General features: G+C 42.0%; 1 protein-coding gene across 3 annotated transcripts in view; it reads right to left on the bottom strand.

Moving 5' to 3' along the window:
* Positions 1-24,797, bottom strand: part of KLF12 (KLF transcription factor 12) — a 291,072-nt gene that overhangs the window by 146,787 nt on the left and 119,488 nt on the right. The gene's annotated exons all lie outside the window — the stretch shown is intronic.

Here is a 24,797-nt window from a genome sequence, read left to right as displayed (position 1 = left end):
AAGTCTGATCTGGCTTAAGCCATAATTATATTCGAAGCTGCCTCCTCCTGCACGTGATGCCCCATCACCAAGCCCTCAATGGAAAACCTTTCGGAAGTTTAGCCATGAATAATCCAACACCGAAAACAAAGGCTCCTTTCTCTGAAGCAAGGCCTCGTTGGTAGAATAGGCCTCCTGCTGTTTTGGACAAAGTTTAAAGACGCGTTTATTTACCCAGGCCTTTTAATGTTATTGTTTTAGTGTGTGCTTTATATCTCTTATGGTCTTAATGTTGTTTTTTATGGATGTTTTTATGGTTTCTTTGTAAGCCTCTCAAAGCCGTTAAAGGAGATGGGCGGCATATAAAATTTCGCAACAGATAAATAAATGATGAGCTGGGTAAATGTATTGCTACCTGATCTGCCTCTATGGCCTCAACCTTGACTAAAGATATAATGAGGGAAGAGCGGGAGGCACTTCTAGCCTCGCTTGTGCATCACAAGAAAACAAAGAGGTGCTCTGCTTCCTCGGGAGAAGGAAACCGAGCCCAAAGTCTGAATATGTGGCTAGTGCATAGCACATTCTTTACAACTGCCCTGAAACATGGTCTGTGGCAAAGGGGTGGGGGTTGTCCCTGTTCGGACTGGTTCGTACGAACTGGTAGCGACACTCTGGTGATGTCACCATGTCATGGACTCGGTTCGGTTGATGCCGGTCCATGGGCGCCACCAACTTTAAAAATACAGTGATACCTCGTCTTATGAACTTAATTGGTTCTGGGACGAGGTTCTTAAGGTGAAAAGTTTGTAAGACGAAACAATGTTTCCCATAGGAATCAATGGAAAAATGATTAATGCGTGGAAGCCCAAAATTCACCCCTTTTGCCAGCTGAAGCACCCGTTTTTGTGCTGCTGGGATTCCCCTGAGGCTCCCCTCCATGGGAAACCCCACCTCTGGACTTCTGTGTTTTTGCGATGCTGCAGGGGAATCCCAGCATCGGAAAAACGAGTGCTTCACTGGCAACGAAAGTCTGGAGGTGGGGTTTCCTAGCGAAGGGAGCCTTAGTGAAATCGCATCATCGCAAAAACACCGAAATCCTCAAAACCCCATCTCCAGACCTCTGTCTTTTTGCGATGCTGCTATTTCACTGAGGATCCCCTCGCTGGGAAACCCCACCTCCAGACAAAAATGGGCGCTTCGCTGGCAACGGAAGTCCGGAGGTGGGGCATCTCAGTGGCGGCGGCAGGTTTGTAAGGTGAAAATAGTTTGTAAGAAGAGGCAAAAAAATCTTAAACCCCGGGTTTGTATCTTGAAAAGGTTGTATGACGAGTCGTTTGTAAGACTGTATATATATATCACTGTATATATATTATTTTTTTCTGATCATGTGCAAAAGTTGAGTTTAGGGCACTGGGCATGTGGTTACTATCTTGTTTTTGGTTTTTTTAAAAAGAAATTGGCACTGCATGTCCATACAACACAGGAGGAAGCGAACTGATAGTGAGGTGAGTTAGAACCAGCGGTGGGCTACTAGCCAGCTTGTGAGTGCTTGCACAACCAATGTGATTTTGCTTTTGTGCTGTGGAGAGAGAAAAATCATGCATGTAGCCACAGGTGCGCCCATGTTTTGGCATGCGTGGAAGCAAAAAAACTCACCGAATCATGGGCGCACCTGCAGTTCCGTATGTGATTTTGCAGAAGCAAAATTACACTGGCCCCACAAGCACTCACAAGCCCAATTTAGCGTTCCAGCTAGTAGCCCACTGCTGGTTAGAACCCTCCCTTTCTGTGGCAGATGTTTCGCATGCCAAACCCTTCCATTTTGAGCTCAACGTTCTCCCCTTTGTGCGCAAAGCTGTTGATTTCAACCAGGAACAGGTTGTCTTGAAGACCTTAAGCCTTGGAGGACTTCTTTGGTGCTTGGAGGAGCCCATTTGCTCTTGAAAGAAGCAGCTGTGAACTCAAATCTGCGAGGCCGTTACATTTTGGAATACGTTAATCAATAAACAAACAGGGACTATCGTGCCAGTGGAATAAGAGATGCCAAGATCAGCCCTGACCCAGCTGCTCTGGAAGAGACCTTTAAAGTCCAAGTCTCAGAATAGAATAGAGCTGGAAGGGACCTTGGAGGTGTTCTAGTCCAACCCCCTGCTCAAGCAGGGACCCTATACTACGAGGACAGTAAATGCACCACATGTTTTTTTTAAGCCTACAGTAGTGGTACGAATGCAAAACTTTAGATATACATTACTTCAATTGTCAGGAGTGCATGTGTAAATTTTGTGTTTCTTCAGACAGATAGCGTAGCTGCAGCAGTTTCGAAATGGCATCTGTAAGTAATGTACAGTACAAGTAATGTACTCCTCATTGAATTTCTCACTGCAGAGAAAGAAACTGTTGGGAACATTCACAAATGTTTGTGTACAGTTTATGGAGAATCTGCAGTCAACAGAAGTGCAGTTAGTCACGGAAGACATTTTGAGGATGACGAAGAGGTGATTCGCACAGTGCAGAAATGGCTTCGTGACCAGAACAAGGAGTAGTACCAACAGGGCATACACGCCCTTGTGTCTCGCTGGAGGAAGGCCATAGAATGGGACGGAGATTACGTGGAAAAATAGGGAGTGTAGAAGAAACATCATTCTTTCTTGTGTGAAAGTTTCATTGTGTTCAATAAATAATTGTTGAAGAAAAAAAATGTGGTGCATTACTTTCTGGGTGACCCTCATATTTCAGACAACTGGATGTCCAGTCTCTCCTTAAAAACTTTCAATGATGGAGCACCCATTAATTTCTGGATGGAGGCAAGTAGTCCCACTGATTAATTGTTCTAACTGTTAGGAAATTTCTCCTTAGTTCCAGCTTGTTTCTCTCCTTGATTCTTTCCATCCAGAGGTGAGTTCATCCTGATTTGTTACACACATTTGTTCATCCTGATTTGTTACACACAGTTACTGTGGATTTACCAACCACGTTTGCTGGAAGTTTGATCCAAGCATCTACTACTCTTTCAGTAAAATAATATTGTCTCACTTTGCTTCTGATCTTTCCCCCAACTAACCTCAGATTGTGTCCCTTGTTCTTGTGTTCACTTTCCTATTAAAAACACTTCCCTCCTAAACCTTATTTAACCCTTTAACATATTTAAACGTTTCTATCATGTTCCCCCTTTTTTTTCTGTCTTCCAGACTATACAGATTGAGTTCATTAAGTCTTTCCTGATACGTTTTATGCTTAAGAATAGATTTGTCACTATGTACTGTTTTTGCCATTGTTGTGAGCTGCCCCGAGTCTGCGGAGAGGGGCGGCATATAAATCCAATAAATCCAATCCAATCCAAGACCTTCCACCATTCTTGTAGCCCGTCTTTGGACCCGTTCAATTTTGTCAATATCTTTTTGTAGGCGAGGTCTCCAGAACTGAACACATTATTCCAAATGTGGTCTCACCAGCACTCTATATAGCGGGATCACAATCTCCCTCTTCCTGCTTGTTATAGCTCTAGCTATGCAGCCAAGCATTCTACTTGCTTTTCCTACCACCTGACCGCACTGTTTTTGAGACTGTCAGAAATCACTACCCCTAAATCCTTCTCTTCTGAAGTTTTTGCTAGCACAGAACTGCCAATACAATACTCAGATTGAGGATTCCTTTTCCCCAAGTGCCTTATTTTACATTTGGAAACATTAAACTGCAGTTTAATAATTCATGATCTGGTCACTTTAAGCAGGGTGCAACTGGGAAAATACTCCCTGTCCAGGGGAACCAATCAAGGGGGACCACACATATTCCCCAGGGTCACATGTGCCCTCCCAGGCATCGCTCCATGCTCCCCCCAGGGGGGCACGCCCCACTATTTGAGAAGGATTGGCTTAAGGCAACATTGGTTGAGTAGCACGAATGGTATGATAACATCCAATGATGTTGTAGAAGATTTAATTTCTTCCAGTCTCAAGGAATTTGGTTCTACAGTTAAGTAACTCTTAAACATGCCTTTTAAAAATAGTATTTTACAATAATATATGTTTTTTAAAATGCAGACAGTTACAGGATATTTGTCACCTTCAATTAGCAAGACCAGATATCTCTCTTAGTCTCTTACAGCTTCATTATGCTTGGTCAGTACCTAGAGAGCAAATTAACTTTTCCATTTCCTTTTTTTTAATGTTAACGATTTCAATAAATGACTGTTTAATCATCAAAGAAATGGAACAACAAAGGCCGATCTCTTATTTAAGGAGAAAGGTTTATGAGCCACCAGCTGTTAAAGAGAAAAAAAGGCCTCTGCATCTAAAGCCATTCTGCAAAACAGAAGGTGTGCTGGGAGATGTCAAAAACGGATGCCAACAAGTCAATGAGAAATATAGATTCTTTGATTTCGTGTTTAATTATCCTGACTGAGTGCAATCGTGTTTCCAGTTTACCGTATTTTTTGGAATATAAGATGCACTGGAGTATAAGATGCACCTTAATTTTTAGGGAGGAAAATAGGGAAAAGAATCTGCTTACCAGATATTCATCTGGCTAGCGTCCTTAGTCTGGTCAGTTTCAGCACATTATTTTATCCCCTGGTTAAGGGCTTAAAAAAAACCTTATTTGGAGAGAGTAACAATGAAAGCTTATAAGCCAGTAAGAGCTGGGAACATCATCAGCACCTGGAAAGAAACATTCAGAGCAAGTAGAACAATGGAAAAAACCTGCAAAGACTTAGGACTTGGAAAACATTCTTTGCAGAGAGTAACAATGATAGAGCTTGCAAGCTGGTAAGAACTGGGAACATTGTTAGCACCTGGTTAGGACTGGAAAGAAACATTCAGAGCAAGTAGAAAATAAAGAAAAAACCTACAAAGACAAGATTTGGAAAACATTCTTAGCAGAGAGTAATGATGAAAGAGCTTGCAAGCCGGAAAGAGATGGGAACATCGTTAGCACCTGGTTAGGGCTGGAAAGAAACTTATTCAGAGCAAGTTAGAACAATGAAAAAACCCTGCAAAAGGCTTAGAAAACATTCTTCGCAGAGAGTAATAATGAAAGAGCTTGCAAGCCGGAAAGAGCTGGGAACATCGTTAGCACCTGGTTAGGGCTGGAAAGAAACTTATTCAGAGCAAGTTAGAGCAATGGAAAAAACCCTGCAAAGACTTAGGGCTTGGAAAACATTCTTTGCAGAGAGAAACGATGAAAGAACCTGCAAGGGAGGAGCTGGGAAGATCGTTAGCAGCTAGTTAGAGCTGGGGGGAAAAGCTACATTAAGACGCACCCAAATTATCAGCCTCTTTAGGGGAGGAAAAAGTGTGTCTTATACTCCAAAAAATACGGTATTTTGAAATTATGTACAGTTACGGATTTTTTGAGGGGTGGAGGTGTGCCTGGGGGAGTCTCTAATGGCAGCCGATAATCACCTTAAATGAAAATGACACTTGCTTGAAATACTGTTTTCCAGGAGGTTCATGACAAGAGACTTTCAGCGTGGCTTACAATTAACAAGGCCTTTGATGGGGATGAAAAAAATTGGTCTCTGCTGCTAATCAAAGCATTCAAGACAACCTCCAGCCGGCATAATTCTGCCTCTTTTTGTTTCGGAAAAATCTTGACAAGAGCAGAATGGCTTCCTCCATTCCTTTCTTCTCTGACAATTAAGGAGGGAAAGGTTATTCTGCATGACTCCCCTAAAGATTTTGGCATTAATTAGAGAAAGACCACACACATCCGTGGTCAAATGGTGCCCCCAATTTGTACCTTTGCTAGTTTCCCACACAAGGGGAGGGGGAGGAGAAGCTTCCTCCTGAACTGGCCTTGTTACTCTCTTAACTTTCCTGCCTCCTCGATGGAGCGATCTTTCATCCTAACCTAATCCAAATTTAATACAGTGCAAGGCAGTCTGAGCGCTTCTTCGGCTATAAAATCCTGCGAAAGGATGACGGGAGTTAAAGATTTAAATCAATTTGCATTCTCGTCTTGCCCTGAGGAAGAAACTCAGTACACAAGAGAAACTGAATTAAGGGTTACAAATGTCATCAGTCTGTGTGACAATTTGGTAGCTCCCAGAAAGCAGCTCACTTCACATTACCGAGCATGCTGCCCTTGAAGCTCTCAAAACCTCAACTTCCGGGATTTCTGGACAGCAGTGACATCTGGGAGTTGTAATCCAAGGTATTCAGAGGACACTGGATAGAAGAGATCGATAACTTTTGAGATAAGATGTGTCTGCCAGACACAATAAATCAGGAAGCAAACTGGGTCAAATGACTAAAGGTTTTTTGCATGCTAACACTGTCTACAAGCATCCAAACTACAGTAGTAACAGTGTCCTAAGAATAGAATAGAATAGAATGGAATGGAATGGAGTGGAATGGAATGGAATGGAATAGAATAGAATGGAATAGAATTTTTTATTGGCAAAGTGTGATTAGATACACAAGGAATTTGTCTTGGTGCATATGCTCTCAGCATACATTAAAAAAAGATACATTTGTCAAGAATCATGAGGTGCAACACTTAATGATTGTCATAGGGGTCAAATAAGCAATGAAGAAGAAATATTAATAAAAATCTTAGGATATAAGCAACAAGTTACAGTCATTTCCTCCCATGTTGACTGTATGACTGCAACTTGTTGCTTATATCCTAAGATTTTTATTAATATTGCTTCTTCATTGCTTATTTGACACCTATGCCAATCATTAAGTGTCGTACCACATGATTCTTGACAAATGTATATTTTATTTTATGTATGCTGAGAGCATATGCACCAAGACAAATTCCTTGTGTGTCCAATCATACTTGGCCAATTAAAAATTCTATTCTATTCTATTCTATTCTATTCTATTCTATTCTATTCTTAGGACACTGGTTGATGATCAACAAGCCCACATTCGAGACCCATGTGCTCCCAACATTTGCTCCAGCACCTGCCAACCAAGCAGTTGTTGTTGTCGTTGTTGTTATTGTTGTTATTGTTATTAATTAGATTTGTAGGCCGCCCTTCTTCGAAGACTCGGAGCGGCTCACAAGAACAATACACAATATAAATCCAATGATTAAAAACAGAACAGTTAAAACCCTTAATTTAAAAACAATCATACAACCCAAACAAACCATACATAAAGTTTGAAAGTCTGCATCTGCGAGTACATAGCTAGGTACCACTTCAGGAGGTACATTAATGGGAACATGAAAGGAGTCACCAAATGGGCATTCCCCAAGGCAATGATGATGTTATAGGCCAGTGATGGCAAACCTATGGCACGCTTGCCACAGGTGGCACTCGGAGCCATATCTGAGGGCACACAAGCCATTACCCTAAGTCAGCTTCAGCGCCCTTCTGGAGGGCAGGGATAGGCCATTTTTGCCCGCCCCGGGCTTTAGGAAAACCTCTGGAGCCTATGGATGGCAAAAAATGGCCTCAAAGGGCCTACTGGCTACCCATTGGGCCCGTTTTTTGCCATCCACAGGCTCCAGAGGCTTTCCTGAAGCCTGGGGAGGGCATAATATTAATAATACTAATACTAATACTAATACTAATACTAATTATTATTATTATTATAATATAATAATTATTATTATAATCTACGGAGACGGGCGGCATACAAATCCAATAAATAAAAAAATAAATAATAATAATAGTAATAGTAATAATAATTATTATTGTTGTTGTTGTTTGTTGTTGTTATAATTATTATTATTGTTGTTTGTTCTTGTTGTTGTTATAATAATAATAATTATTACTATTATTACCATTACTATTATTATTATTATTATTACTACTACTACTATTATTATTATTATTATTATTATTTAGATTTTTATGCCGCCCCTCTCCAAGGACTCCTCTTTCATCCTTCCTGCCCTTGGACGAGCTTCCCTCTTTCTTGCCTGGCTCCCCTCCAGCTTCACGCGGCCACCGCCCAAGGCCAGGAGAGCTGTGCCACACCGAAGCAGTCCGGGCTGTGGTCATTTTCCCCTCGCGAAGCCCTCACTCTGCCCACAGCTGAGATGAAAAGGCATCATGCCGCAATAACAGTCCACTTGAATGATGATAATCATTCAAACCACTCCCACCTGGTCACATGACCGGCAAGCCACTCCTACTCAGTCACACGACCATCAAGCCACACCCACAAAATAAGCCACACCCACACTGGACTCGAGACTTTTTAGGCTCAGCCTACTCATTTCCTACATACTACCTTCCAAATACTTAGTGGCATTATATGGGCAAGTAACACACCAACGTTTCACATTTTTCTTGTGCAAATTTGGAACTAGATACCACACAAGAAAAAGTTCAGTAACAACCCAAACCAACCACGTCTGACTCTTTTATATTTTGTGAATCTTGAGTAAACTTGACAAATCCTATTCCTTCTCCAAGAGCAACTACAACGAGAGTTGGGGAAGAAGGTAGAAAGTTGTCATTGCCTTAGCACACAAATATGTCAGCACATAGGCAAGAACCCAACCTTTCAGACTAATGTTCACACTGCATGTTTTGAGCCCAATTCAGGAAGTTATTTATGGTTTCCATAGTAAGTATTGCCAGCAAAAAAAATAATAAAAAATCAGTTGGGCTGAAACCAAACTTTTTTCTAAGCCAGTCCTGCTCAGAATACTCTGCTGTTTTTGCAGTTTGCAACATATTAGCTTCCTGTTTTACTTTTTCTAAATTGGAGAAAATCTTGAAATATGAAAGTTAAATCCGGCAGGTATAATAGTAAAAGATCAGTAGAAATTTCTGACTTCTGGGATCACAGGATCACAGTATCTTCAACACTTTCTCTTAAGGCCATCAATCCTAGGACAGTCATAATTCTAGGAGCATCAGCATGAATTATAAAAGCCCTAAAAGAGCATTTTTTCTTTTCCTGGTTCTGCTTCATTAAAAGGTCAACAGGTGCGATGAGAGCCGTGAGGGTAATCCTGTAATGATACATAACTCCTGGGAGAATCTGAAAACTGGTGAGAATGTTGACCCAAGCCTTGAACAAGGTTCAAGGACAGATTCACATTTATTTAGCTGATAATGACAAAGAGAAGAGAAAATGACAATGTAGAAATACCTCCAACCCAACAAGACCGACACAGACTTCAGAGGATAATCAGAACTGCAGAAAAAACAATTGCTGCCAACCTGCCTTCCATTGAGGACCTGTATCCTGCATGAGTCAAAAAGAGGGCGTGGAAAATATTTACGGACCCCTCACATCCTGGACACAAACTGTTTCAACTCCTACCCTCAAAACGTCTCTACAGAGCACTGCACACCAAGACAACTAGACACAAGAACAGTTTTTCCCCGAAAGCCTTCACTCTACTAAACAAATAATTCCCTAGGGGACTGGAGGCTAAAACATATGAAGAACAGTTGCAGGAACTGGGTAGGCCTAGTTTAATGAAAAGAAGGACCAGGGGAGACATGATAGCAGTGTTCCAATATCTCAGGGGTTACTACATAGCCTATTCTCCAGCACACCAGAAGGTAGAGCAAGAAGCAAGGAGTGGAAACTAAACAAGGAGAAAAGTAACTTAGAACTAAACAGAAATGAATTTTAAAAAACTTTTTCAGAGGGAGTAGCAATGGAAACAAGCCTGCAAGCTGGGAAGAGCCAAGAAGATCGTTAACACCTCGTTAAAGCTTCAAAAATGCTACATTCAGAGTATAAGACACACCCAGATTTTCAGCCTGTTTTGGGGGAGAAGGTGTGTTTTATACTCTGAAAGATATGGTATTCTAGCAGTGATAGGCTCCTACGGGTACGGTCACCTACGCAGAACTGGTAGAAAATTTTTGAATTTTTTTCTTTTTCCCCCCCGTCTGGGCTCTGGATATGTTTTCCCTATTGCAGTAAATGAGCTTGAATGTGTATAATAATTTGCATGCATGTGTGTGTGTGTACATACACATAGTTTATATAGTAGATAATGCATATTTTTGCATGCCTGTGTGAAATACAGTGTTCCCTCGATTTCCGCAGGGGATGCGTTTCGAGACCGCCCGCGAAAGTCGAATTTCCGCGAAGTAGAGATGCGGACGTAAATACACCATTTTTGGCTAGGGACAGTATCACAAGCCTTCCCTTAACACTTTAAACCCCTAAATTACCATTTCCCATTCCCTTAACAACCATTTATTCACCATTATTACTGATACTCAACATTGAATAAGACACTTAGTGATCCTGATATTTATAAACATAATTATTTATTAACAATAATTATTATTTTTGTTATTTATTTGCAAAAATTATTAGTTTGGCGATGACATATGATGTCATCGGGTGGGAAAAACTTTGGTATAGGAAAAACCCGCAAAATATTTTTTAATTAATTTTTTTTTAAAAAAACGTGGTATAGGCTATTCGCGAAGTTCGAACCCGTGAAAATCGAGGGAACACTGTACATATGTTCTACATAAACATATGGCATATATACATAGAATTAATTGGTATATTTTGGATGTGCAGTAATAGTAAAATAGATAGGGAAATTGTATCTCTTGAGGCCAGACACCTTAACCCTAACCAAAACCCTTGATGTGAGTGACGTCAAGTTGGACACCTTTAAGCCAGTCACATGACCTTTAAGCCACTCCCCAGTCACATGATTGTCAAGCCACACCCACAAAATAAGCCATGCCCATAGTGGGGTGGGTTAAAAAATTGCAGCGCTTCGCTGTATTCTATGTTTTACAACAATTGCTCTCAATATAATGAATGAAGAAAAGCTGAACATAAGCCATTAGATGGCAGGGAACAGAAGTCAGGCAGCAGTGACTGGACCACAGGGGGAGAAAAAGGATACAGAGAGGAAAGGACTTTCTGCAGAAGAAGTCAGACAGGCTGGTTTTTCCATCATGGCAGAAAATGACTTTCCTTTCACCCTACTTGATTGGGTGAGTTCCAGGACTCCCCCCACACCGACCTTCCCCCTTGTCCTTGCTCGTAACAGATGGCGCATTAGAGAGACTTCGTTCCAGTCCTCTTGCCAACTTCGGTGTGGCAGCTGTTAGAAAACCCTGGAATGGCCCTTCCCTTCTTGAAAGGCCTATTCTAAAGCCCGGTTAGGTTGCTGACGTTTCTTGCTTGAAACGGGGGTGCGCCTCCGACATTTCCATCCCCACAAAAGAAGAGGAGAGAGTAGAGGGAGGAAAAGGAATATGAGCAGCTGCAAGGGAGGCAAAACGGACTCGGCAACATCTTGTCCTGAACAGATCCACAGTTTGAGGTACTCCTTATTAGATCAACAAACTGCCTAACCCAGCCTGTGGGTAGTGGCCCAATAGTGGGCCATAAAGGTTTGCAACTGAGCTGTGGAAATGTCTGTCAGCGCGCATCCAATTCAGAGGTGGGTTTCCACAGGTTCTGAGCAGTTGGGAATGGAGATTTTGTAAAATACCTCCCATGGGAGTAGGGAGGGAATGGGGATTTTGCAGAATCCTTTTCCTGCACTGGGTGGGAATGGAGATTTTGCAGTATCCTTCCCCTGCCATACCCACCAACCCATGCTCACCAAGCCATGCCCACGGACCAGGAGTAAAAAAATGTTTGGATTTCACCACTGGGGGAAAAAAAAATATGGTCAGCCTAAAATATAATGTTCATTCTGGTCCCTGCAGCTTGTACTACCTTTCTAGCAAAGGATGGCCCAATAGGTCACAGGGCTGCCTGGACAATCCATGCAGAAATAGACTGCTCTAAAAAAAAAGAAGTCTGCCTAATGTAGCCCTCATTTGCAGCTCATTTCACGCAAAAGTGTTCTGCAGCCTTAAAAGATGTGAACATGAATATTACATTCATTTGCCTCTCCACAATTTCCAAAGAAATACATTATGGTTTCGCTGAAGGTCACACTTTACATCTCCCCCTTCAAGGTGTGTTACATTCTTCTTCAATGATAGGGTCCTGTTTTTATCCTCCCTTTTAGGCGGGCCTGAAATGTTCTGAATTTGATTTGATCTCAGCCCATCCCAGGATGAATGAAACGTAGGCCACCTGAAGCACAAAACAAGCCATTTCCTCCTTTTACAAAAGCTTTGAACTTGAAACATTTTCAGTGTGGAACACTCCCCCTCTCAGAGGTCAAAATACTTAAAATAGTCAGTTTTAAAGATCTAAAGATCAGGGTGTTTTGAATCAGAAGACTTGAATCTGAAACTTTTACACGTCCCTGTTTTCTGTACGTTCATTTTATAGATTTTATACATACATAACCATTCAATCAAAGAACACACTATACATTCATCGGCTAGGGGGAGAATCTAATAACCCCAAGCTTGGTGGCATAGGTGAGTCTTTAGACTGTTACGAAAGGTGAGGAGGGTGGGGGGCAGTATAAATTTCCAGGCGGAGCTGATTCCAGAGGACCGGGGGCCCCACACCGAAGACTCTGTAAAGGGTTTTAAAACCCACTACTGAATTTAAGACTCACCTTAGAACAAAAGAAGAAACCAGCCCACTTTAAGACAGTAATTAAGGCCTTGAAGACAGTATTCCCAGGTATTCTGTTAAACAGGGAGGTAAAATAAGAAGTAATCTTATTTACACTCCTAACTGTATTCTACTTTACTATACATACATTACTCTAGTATCTCACTAGTATCACTACAACTATCTCAGTTACAATAACTCACAGGAACCAACAGATCCAGCAATACAGCAACTTCAGAGCACACTTTACATAGAGCAGGATCAGAGATCAGAGAGAGAGAAATATATATAGAAAAATATATATTTTCTAAGACTTCCTACTGCTGCTGTGTTTCATTGAAGACTTCGACTCCATATCTATTGGTCTGTGACTGGCTGATTGGGCTGGTTTGCTGCTTGGGATTGCTAGCTTCCAAAAGTTCAGCTCTGATACTTTGGATCATCCAAATCTTCTTGAGGACTTTCTACAATGCCATTTAGTGTTCTGTTGTCATTTGGTGAGCAACAAGAAGTCCTCTCTGTCAGAAGACACCTGATTACAGCAAAACTGGTGCATTTCCTTCTTGCCTCTTCTTGGCAACCACAAGTTGAGGATCTCACCACAAACCCAGCTGTAAAACTGCCTACCATCTGAAAGTCGAAAGCTGCCTCCCAAACAGCATCTGACAGTATCCTCTTACCTGCTCATTTCATATTCCATTTTATTTCCTTACAATGATAAATCACCGCGTGGCATTTTGCACGCCACAAATTAAAGTTTGTTTTGACAGTTCCACTAAAGGAATTGGGTTGGGCGATGCATCCCTTAATTAAAGAAAATCCTGAAAAATTATATTTCACTTCCAAGGAACTGGGTGGAAATGACCTCAACTCATTTATCACTCCAAGGGATGCATCTGCTTACGGAGCTCTTGAATTTAGATGAGGTTCTAAATTCAGTATTTCTATCCAAGAGAAAAATACAAATAATAAAAGCAGGTCATTACCAAGTCTTAGTCCATATCAGGAAGAGCCTAGTCTTCATTAATGAATTTGTAATGTGTTTCACATCAAGGTGGAATCTTCCTCAAATGAATTTCATCTGCTCAAATGATGTTATTATTCAGGTCTGGCGAAACCCAATTTCAGGTAAAGAAAGCAGTGACATTAAAGAACCTAAGTGGTGCAGGGGTTAACATGCACCATTGCAGGCTAACTCTGCCTACAGTATGGAGTTCGAATCTGAGGGGGCTCAAGGTTGACTCAGCCTTCAGGTGATTAAAATGGAGATCCAGATTGTTAGGGGCAATATACAAATAATGCTTATATTGTAAATTGCCCAGAGTGTGCAGTCCTAAGGAGTGGTATACTACCAGGGGCATCCTTTGAAGAATGTATGTGTTGTGGTTAGCTCTGGCCCAGCTCCTGCCCCAAGGACTGTGGATGTGGGGGAGACATCCACATGCTGCAGGCTTGTTTTGCCCCCGGTGGAATCTGATGATGAAGGCTCCTCTGACCAAGAAGACATGAGTGACAGGGAGGAGGAAAGTGTGGCAGACAGCTCAGAAGGAGATCAATTATCTAGCTCCTCCTTGGATTCAGAACAAGAGTTAATGATACAGCCACGCATGAGGAGAGCGATGCATTGGCAACAACAAGTGAGAGATTATTATCAAAGAAAATGAGGCCACCTGTGGTTGGGTGGGGCTGTGGTAATTAGTGAGGCTGCTATAAATAGCAGCCTGAGGGTTTGGCCATTGTGGAGGATTATCTGATCATTGTGTTTCATGACTGTTTTACTGACTTTGACCTTTTGTGTGCTGATTTTTCCCCGCTTTGAAAATAAACCAGAGCAAAGTGTGTTTCACTTTGTGAAAGAAGAAGGACTGTGAATTGCCTCACAGCTGCGAGCTAAGTATCACAGAACTGATAAGGGACTTGTACAAATTACCAGTTTGTTTGGAGACGAGTGCTCTTTGCTATACCAAAAGAGGGCTTGATTTAAGTGAATCTTCATTATAAAGAACATTGTTTTGAATTTTCAAACGTGTGTGTGTATGAAATTTGTACCTGTGAATTTTTGGGAGGAGTGTACCAGAGAGCCCGACAGAACAGTACGGAAACTGCAAGTTGTGCAAAATGCAGCTGTGCGAGAAGTCATGGGCCTCTCTAGGCATGTCCATGTTTCTCCAACACTCCATGGACTGCATTGGCTGCCGATTGGTTTCCGGACACAATTCAAAATGTTGGTAATGACCTATAAAGCCCTACATGGCATCAGGCAAGATTACTTGCAGGACTGTCTTCTGCCATATGACTGGTAAGGCCCCACAGAGTCAGCCTTCTCCAGGTCCCGTCAACTAGACAATGTCATTTGGCAGGACCTAGGGGAAGAGCCTTCTTTGTGGGGGGCCCGGCCCTCTGGAATCAGCTCCCGCCCTCACCCTCCTCACCTTTCGCAAGAGTCTCAAGATTCATTTATTCCACCAGGCTTGGGGCAATTAGATCTCAGCCCCTGGCTGACGAAGGTTTGTATGATTGTTGTTTGAATGGGTATGACTGCTTTTTAGCATAACTAGGGATTTTAGACTGTTTGTTTAGATTTTAATCAATTGGATTTAATTATTTTATTCTGCTGTTTTTATATGTTGTAAGCCACCCCAATTCCTCGGAGAGGGGCGGCATATGAATCAATCAGATAGATAGATAGATAGATAGATAGATAGATAGATAGATAGATAGATAGATAGATAGATAGAGATATAGAGATATAGAGATATAGAGATAGGTAGGTAGGTAGATGATAGATAGATAGATAGATAGATAGATAGATAGATAGATAGATAGATAGATAGATAGATAGATACATAGATACATAGATGATAGATAGATAGATAGATAGATAGATAGATAGATAGATAGATAGATAGACAGACAGACAGACAGATGATAGATAGATAGACAGACAGATACTGTACAAGCCTAAATGCTATTGATATTCATTCATATTCTCTCTCTCTCTCCCTCTCCCTCCCTCCCTCTCTCTCTCTCTCTCTCGCTCTGTGTGTGTGTGTGTGTTTGTGAGAGAGAGAGAGAGAGAATTGTAGTTACAATACATTTGTAAAACAACTTCAGACTTCTGACTTCTTATACTGCTGATCTATTAGGACCAAGCTCTAAAAAAGCAATACCATTTAAAGTAGAAATTTGCTTCAGGGCAACCCTCTTAAATCAGCGCCACCTGTTATCACACCCAGACCTTTTTATCTACAAAACTATCTGGTTAAAGGGATAGGGGGGGGAGCTTGTGCTCCCTTGCTTGAAAACCCCGTGTTCAATAAAACATTGGCAAAGGGCACCCATAAATTCTTTTCTGTGCAGTGACTGGCGTTCCCTTGCCCAGAGCATCCGACTCAGCGCACAAGTATTTGAAGTCCCCCTGTAAAACTCCGTGGAAATTTATTGCTGTTTTCAGGAACATGGGAGTTGCCCCCGTGCCTGGCATTCCCAATTCAAAGGCTCAGTTAGAGGATGCAGGATTTATTATCTTTGCTCTTTCTGCTATAAGCAGGCCTTGAGGTGCCTACCTAGTCCAAAACACCAATTAATTTAATAATAATAATAATAATAATAATAATAATAATAATAATAATAATAATAATTATTATTATTATTATTATTATTATTATTAATTAGATTTGTATGCCACCCCTCTCCGAAGACTCGGGGAGGCTAACAACAGTGATAAAAAACAGCATGTAACAATCCAATATTAAAACAACTAAAAAACCCTTATTATAAAACCAAACATACATACAAACATACCATGCATAAAGTGTAAAGGCCTAGGGGGAAAGAGTATCTCAGTTCCCCCATGCCTGACAGCAAAGGTGGGTTTTAAGAAGCTTACGAAAGGCGAGGAGGGGGGGCAATTCTAATCTCTGGGGGGAGTTGGTTCCAGAGGGCCGGGGCCACTACAGAGAAGGCTCACAACAATAATAAAACAATATTACAATGAAACAAATCTAATATTAAAAACATGTAAAACCCCATCATGCAGCACTCACATACCAAACATAAAATATAAAAGCCTGGGGGAGGTGTCTCAGTTCCCCCATGCCTGGCGATACAGATACAGGTGCGTCTTAAGTAATTTGCGAAAGACAAGGAGGGTGGGGGCAGTTCTATTCTCTAGGGGGAGTTGATTCCAGAGGGCCTCTAGTAGTAAGTTGTCACTATTCAACCTCACAACCTCTAGTAGTAAGTTGTCACTATTCTGCTTGATAATACTCCCCAATCACTTCTGAAATGCCCAGTCAACGAAGCGGTGGAAGTGATGTGCCGGTGCCTGGAGGCTGTTGGGGCCTGGATGGGTGTCAACAGACTCAAACTCAACCCGGATAAGACGGAGTGGCTGTGGGTTTTGTCCCAAGGACAACTCCATCTGTCCATCCATTACCCTGGGGGGGGGAATTATTGACCCCCTCAGAGAGGGTCCGCAACTTGGGCGTCCTCCTCGATCCACAGCTCACATTAGAACAACATCTCGCAGCTGTGGCGAGGGGGACGTTTGCCCAGGTTCGCCTGGTGCACCAGTTGCGGCCCTATCTGGACCGGGACTCACTGCTCACAGTCACTCATGCCCTCATCACCTCGAGGTTCGACTACTGTAATGCTCTCTACATGGGGCTACCTTTGAAAAGTGTTCGGAAACTCCAGATCGTGCAGAATGCAGCTGCGAGAGCAGTCATGGGCTTACCCAGGTATGCCCATGTTTCACCATCACTCCGCAGTCTGCACTGGCTGCCGATCAGTTTCCGGTCACAATTCAAAGTGTTGGTTATGACCTTTAAAGCCCTTCATGGCACTGGACCAGAATATCTCCGAGACCGCCTCCTGCCGCACGAATCCCAGCGACCAATTAGGTCCCACAGAGTGGGCCTTCTCCGGGTCCCGTCAACTAAGCAATGTCGGTTGGCGGGCCCCAGGGGAAGAGCCTTCTCTGTGGCGGCACCGGCCCTCTGGAACCAACTCCCCCCGGAGATTAGAACTGCCCCTACTCTTCCTGCCTTCCGTAAACTTCTTAAAACCCACCTTTGCCGTCAGGCATGGGGGAATTGAAACATGCCCCCCCTGGGCACGTTGAATTTATATATGGTATGCTTGTGTGTGAGTCTGTTAGTTTGTGGGGGTTTTTAAATCTTTTAAATTTTAAATTGTTGATTACTTATGATTTGTCTTTTTACATGTTGTGAACCGCCCCGAGTCTTCGGAGAGGGGCGGCATACAAATCCAAGTAATAAATAAATAAAATAAATAAATATTGTAGAGAGTGAGTTGCAAGTATTCTTGAGGGACGACTGCCTTGTACTAATCTACATTGGTACTAACCTACATTGCATTGGCTTCCTAGTCTTGGGTACCTTCAATGGCTGACAGCAGGGTGTCAAAATGGCGGCTCTGCAGCAAGGCGGATGTGTCATGCACAGGCCACGCCCACCTCAAATGGGGAAAAAAACATCACATCATGGTGGTGAGTTTGACACCCATGATCTAAAGGAAACATCTACAGAGGAATGATCAAGTTTGTATTTTTTTTTAATTTCTATAACTTTCTGATTCGGTACAGCAACCAAAATTGAGGGACAGACTTCAAGGGATAGTTAGGACTGCAGAATAAACAGTTATAACAAGCCTGGCTTAAATTGAGGACGTGTATACAGTACTGTATGAACCAGAAAGAGGGCTGAGAAAATATCTATAGACACCTCACATCCAGAACATAAGTTGTTTCAACTTCTCCTCTCAGGATGCCGCTATAGAGCATTGTATGCCAAAACAATTAGACACATTTTCCCGCTGTGCCATCACTCTGCTAAACACATAATTCCCACAGCACTATCGTATGCCTAAGGATACCTAATCATGTTGTAGGACTGTATTACTAGTCACCCTGTCACTTTTCCTATTACCTACTCCTCATGGTATCTTATGACTATGACTTGTTGGTTGTATCCTATGACTTATGATTATATCTTGTGATTTATCATTTTGCTTCTTGTATGTTTATTGAGAATTTATGCGTTGTGTGTCCACTCATACTTGGCCAATAAAGAATATCCTATTCCAGGGGTAGGCAAAGTTGGCTCTTCTATGACATGGGGACTTCAACTCCCAGACTTCCTAAACCAATCATGCTAGCTCAGGAATTCTGGGAGTTGAAGTCCGCATGTCATAGAAGAGCCAACTTTGCCTACCCCGTCCTACCCTACCCTACTCTACCTTACCCTACTCTATTCTACTCTGCCCTCTGCTCTCTGCTCTCTGTTCCATTCCGTTCCATTCTATTGGAAACATTTGTTTGTCCCACCTTCTAGGTCAGTCTGGAATCCAATTGTCAGTAGTCACAATTAATATCAAGGCACAGGAGCTGCCTCAGAAACAAAGCTATTATCACTCCATCAATCAATTGAGAATGAGAGTTATTTATACAGCTCTGCAAAGTTTGTTTGGATTTCATTGTACTGGACCATTATTCAACTTTCAGCATCTTTCATTACTATACAGTACTGGTGGTTGGAATTTCAAACAGACAACATGCAAAAGTGAGAGAGAATTATGGCCAAAACAAAATATTTCAGATCGACAAAAAACACTTTTTCATAGAGAGTGTTCGCGATTTGTTGATGCTCATACAAGGTCATCAGAAACAGATACAAAAGATCTGCAAAGGTTTTTCATTTTTCCCCCTGAATTTTTTATTGTTTTGAAGTTTTCCCCTCTGCTACTGATTGAAAAGGGGCCCTCTTGCCCACCCCTGGGTTTATACTTACAGGGGATGGACAAATAAATGGAAACACTTGACTTTTTGGCATCATAATGTTTGAACATGTTTGAACGTGACATATTTTAATGGGGTTTTATTATTCTGTTATTTGATATGTTTTTTTAAACTACCTTTTTTTTTAAACAGAAATTTAAGGAAATTGGTTATAACCTTCTAGAAATGGCAGACCTCTCAGACTTTCAAAGAGGCCAAATTGTTGGTGCTCGAATGGCAGGCGCTAGTGTAACAGAAAGTGCCCGAATGTTTGGCGTTTCAAGAGGTCATGTCTCAAAAGTAATGACTGCTTTTGAAAGAGAAGGGAAAACGTCCTCAGCCAAGCACAGCTCTGGTCGAAAGTCGAAGTTGTCTGAGAGAGACCGTCGGACTCTAAAGCAAATTGTTAGAGCGGATCGCAAGACCACAGCTCCTAAAATCACCGCAGAGCTCAATAGACATGTACAGAACCCAGTTTCCACAAAAACTGTTCAAAGGGAGCTTCACAAATCTGGATTCCACGGAAGAGCTGCAAGGTGTTTCCATTTTTATGTCCACCTGTATGCCTTTGCCTGAAACACAGCTGATGAGTTCCTCAGCTGTGTTTTGGGCTGATTATAGCTACTGGGCAAGTGTGAACGCAGAATTACACAAAGGGATATGCCCCTGCGCAAGCGTAGCGACTGTACGCACGCAAAACCTAGTGATGCGAACCGGTGGCAAAGATAAGTGGAACCCACCCATGGCACAGGTGGAATTCAGCAGGTTTGGACCAGTTCTGAAGAACTGGTAGAGGACATTTTGAGTAGTTTGGAGAACTGGTAAATGCTGTAGAAAGTCACCAAGGAAAATCCCATCTCCCCAAAACCATCGCCTTGCTTCGTCCTCCAAGCACGAAATAAACAGGAAGATAATTTATGTGAGCTAAATAGCAAGAAATCTCAGTACGGCATACAAGGGAGACACATGCATCATCCCCTTCCCCTAGAAGGGTATGGGAGGAAATTGAATTTTATATAGGGACCTCGAAATAACTATAAAATGAAATTGCGGCACCTAAAAACCCAAGAAAAAGAACCCAAAATAAAAATGAACAATACAAACAAGATTGTTTAACACTTTTTATCAGCCACAGGGGGTAACCTCATCTACACTTGACCAGCTTTCTGTAGACTGTGAAAGAACCATGTCCACCCCACCTCCTCTCCAGTCCACCCCAACTCCTCTCCAGGACCATTGCTACACAATTGTGGAAAGCTTTAGGGAGAAAAATGGAAAGGAATGGAATGGGATGGGATACGATAGGATGGGGTGGGGTGGGGTGGAATGGAATGGAATGGAATGGAATAGAATAGAATAGAATAGAATAGAATAGAATTCTTTATTGGCCAAGTGTGATTGGACACACAAGGAATTTGTCATTGGTGCATATGCTCTCCGTGTACATAAAAGAAAAAGATACATTTGTCAAGAATCATGAGGTACAATACTTAATGATTATCATTGGGGTCAAATAAGCAATGAAAAAACAATCAATATTAATAAAAATCTTAGGATGCAAGCAACAAGTTACATACAGTTGGGAGTAAATGGGTGATAGGTGGGAGGAAATGGGTGATAGGTGGGAGGAAATGGGTGATAGGAATGATGAGAAAAAACTAGTAGTAATAGTAGTGCAGACTTAATAAAAAGTTTGACAGTGTTGAGGGAATTATTTGTTTAGCAGAGTGATGGCATTTGGGGGAAAAACTGTAGTTGTCTTGTGGTGCAGTGCTCTGTAGCGACGTTTTGAGGGTAGGAGTTGAAACCGTTTGTGTCCAGGATGCAAGGGGTCAGTAAATATTTTCACAATCAAGAACTATTAAAGGTAAATGAAGGCATTTCATGGCTGTGTTGCCTCACTTTATTCCAGGAGTTTCTGGATAGAAAATCCAGCTCTTCCAACTTTCTTTTTTTTTTTGGGTGGGGTGGGAAATACCAGAAGATTGCAACATTGTCATTCATTGTGCTTTCCTACAACAGTAGGGTCACATAGTGACTTTTAGTTAATTCCACAATTATGGAAATATATGTGTGGCATGCAAGACATGTTTTTCTTTAATATGAAACATGCCAAGTTTTTTTTTTAACTGCCATCCAAAATTCTGATTTTTGTTTTCTTTTCTTGCAAGCCAACCTAGTAGTCTTGGAAGGATCTGGGCTTGAGGGAGATATGTCTTCAGAGTCCAAGCCAGCAATGCTGGGATAAGGAACTGGTCAGGGAATAGCAATAGCATTTAGACTTAGCTTCCTAGTGCTTTCACAGCCCTGTCTTAAGCGGTTTACAGAATCAGCCTATTGCCCCCAACAATCTGGATCCTCATTTTACCCACCTTGGAAGGATGGAAGTCTGAGTCAACCTTGAGCCAGTGGTGAGATTTGAACTGCTGAACTACAGCTAGCAGTTAGCTGAAGTAGCCTGTAGTGCTGCACTCTAACCATTATGCCACCCCGGCTCTTTCATGGAGCACAAAGGAGAGGAAGCATGATTGAATACTCCAATTTATACATATCACAATACAGTGGCACCTCTACCTAACAACGCCTCTACTTACAAACTTTTCTAGATAAGAACTGGGTGTTCAAGATTTTTTTGCCTCTTCTCAGGAAACATTTTCCACTTACAAACCCGAGCCTCTGAAAATGTAACCAGAAAAGGCAGGGAGAAGCCTCTGTGGGGCCTCTCTAGGAATCTCCTGGATGGAAAGAGGGCTGGAAAAGGTTGGGGCTACTCTAGGAATCTCCTGGGAGGAAACAGGGCCAGAAAAGGCAGGGAGAAGCCTCCATGGGGCCTCACTAGGAACCTTCCTGGAGGAAACAGGGCCGGAAAAGGCAGGGACAAGCCTCCGTGGGCCCTCTCTAAGAATCTCCTGGGGGGAAACAGGGTCTCCACCCTCCCTGTGGTTTCCCCAATCGCACACATTATGTGCTTTTACATCAATTCCTATGGGAAAAATTGCTTCTTCTTACAAACTTTTCTACTTAAGAACCTGGTCACGGAACGAATTATGTTCGTAAGTAGAGGTACCACTATATATTATTTCAAGAAACATTAAAGCAATTGCAGAAAGAGAGTGAAAATGTGGCCCAAAAAATGAAAACTTCGAGAAGGTAACAGGAGGAAGGAAAAAAGAGACAGCTGAATCTCATTTACTACCAAGATCCTTCCCTTTACATAATTTTCTGTCCTTGCAAACTATCATTGCTTTCGCCACATTCCTAGAAAAAATCACAGTCTCTTGTTCCTTAAGCTTCTCACTTGTTGTCTGTAAAGGTTCTTGGTCATCTAGGTTGTGATTGTTTCAAAGATGTTTTCTTTCAAAAGGCACCTGGACTTATTTGTTTTGCTCAAAGACCTTTCACTTCTCATCCGAGAAGCTTCTTCAGTTATGACTGTATGGTGGAGAATGACTGCAAGGAATATACCGTATTTTTTGAGTCTAAGACGCACCTTCCCTTCCCTAAAAGAGGCTCAAAATTTGAGTGCGTCTTATACTCTGAATGTAGCTTTTTCGAAGCTTTTTCTTCCAGCCCTAATGAGGTGCTAACCATCTTCCTGGCTCCTCCCAGCTTGCAGGCTTTTTCATTGTTTCTCTCTTCAAAGAAGTTTTTTCCAGTCCTAAGCCTTTGCAGGCTTTGTTTCTTTGCTAACCATTCCAAATAAGGTTTAAATAATGATCTTCCAGACTCTTACTGGCTTGCAGGCTTGTTTTCATTGTTACTCACTCCAAAAACATTTTCCCCCAGCCCTAATGAGGTGCTAACATCTTGCTAGGTCTTACTGGTTTGCAGGCTTTTTCATTGTTACTCTCTCTGAAGAATGATTCTAACCCTAATTCTTTGCAGGCTTTTTTTCCACTCCAAATAAGTTTTTTTCCAGCCCTAACCAGGGATAAAATAACGTGCTGAAGCTGACCAGACTAAGGATGCTAGCCAGATTTTTTTCCTCCTATTTTCCACCCGAAGAACTAAGATGTGTCTTATATTCCGGTGGGTCTTATACTCTGAAAAATACGATAACTCAGAGTCGAAAAGGCTTCTTGAAGAAGAAGTGAAATGTCTTCAAGAAAAACAAGGAAGTCCAGTTGCGTTTTTGGAAAGAAAATCCTTGCTGGGAACCCAATTCCCTCCTGCGATTTTGCATTCGCGTTGGTTAACTTTCCTTTGATGCTAAGGGAGCATTGATGGCAAATAAAGGAGGTAGAATAAGCTATTGGACAAGGCACTGGCTCTAGGGATGACAGTAAGGAGGAAATGGCACCAAGTCGGCTCTGAACAGTTGCCTTTTGAAAAAAGCACCTTTGGGAAAGCTATGCCCTGAATGATTGTCAATCTCTACTGCAAAGAAAAATATTTTGAAGGGTTTGTCTGTTCAGGGCAAAGAAGAGATCAGGAAATCTAGATTCTGCTTCTGGACACAAGATTTATTATCCAACCATTGCAGGGTTGGCTCTGCACTTACTTCGTCTTCATAATCTCTCCAGGCAAGGTCAGAGGTCTACTAGTGCCAACATCACTCAAATAATTCCTGAATTATTTACCAACTAGATACCTTCACTTGCACTATTACAAGAATATATGTATTTTTTTTAAAAAATTTGGATTTGTATGCCACCCCTCTCCGGAGACTTGGGGCAGCTAACAGCAGTAATAAAACAGCATATAATAATAATCCAATAATAAAAACAATTAAAAAACCCATTATTATAAAAAACAAACATACATACAGACATACCATGCATAAAATTGTAAAGGCTTAGGGGGAAAGAGTATCTCAGTTCCCCCATGCCTGACGGCAGAGGTGGGTTTTAAGTAGCTTGCGAAAGGCAAGGAGGGTGGGGGCTATTCTAATCTCTGGGGGGGAGTTGGTTCCAGAGGGCCGGGGCCGCCACAGAGAAGGCTCTTCCCCTGGGTCCCGCCAAGCGGCATTGTTTAGTTGACGGGACCCGGAGAAGACCCACTCTGTGGGACCTAACTGGTCGCTGGGATTCATGCAGCAGAAGGCAGTCCCTGAGATAATCTGGTCCGGTGCCATGAAGGGCTTTATAGGTCATAACCAACACTTTGAATTGTGACCGGAAACTGATCGGCAACCAATACAGACTGCGGAGTGTTGGTGTAACATGGGCATATTTGGGAAAGCCCATGATTGCTCTCGCAGCTGCATTCTGCACGATCTGAAGTTTCCAAACACTTTTCAAAGGTAGCCCCATGTAGAGAGTGTTACAATAGTCGAGCCTCGAGGTGATGAGGGCATGAGTGACTGTGAGCAGTGACTCCCGGTCCAAATAGGGTCGCAACTGGTGCACCAGGCGAACCAATAGGATTATTGCTAATCTCCACTTTTTACTTTCTTCACCAACTTATCTATCTATCTATCTATCTATCTATCTATCTATCTATCTATCTATCTATCTATCTATTTGATTGATTTCTATGCTGCCCTTCTCCTAAGACTCAGGTCAACTCACAACAAAGCAAATACAAAACACACAAGAAATCTAATATTAAAGTACTCTAAAAACCTCAATACTAAAAACATTAAAATCTAACTTAAT

This window comes from Erythrolamprus reginae, chromosome 4 (assembly GCF_031021105.1).
Source record: "Erythrolamprus reginae isolate rEryReg1 chromosome 4, rEryReg1.hap1, whole genome shotgun sequence".
NCBI classification, from domain to species: domain Eukaryota; kingdom Metazoa; phylum Chordata; class Lepidosauria; order Squamata; family Dipsadidae; genus Erythrolamprus; species Erythrolamprus reginae.
Note: the sequence above shows the minus strand (reverse complement) of the source record. Positions and strands in the feature narration are given on the sequence as shown.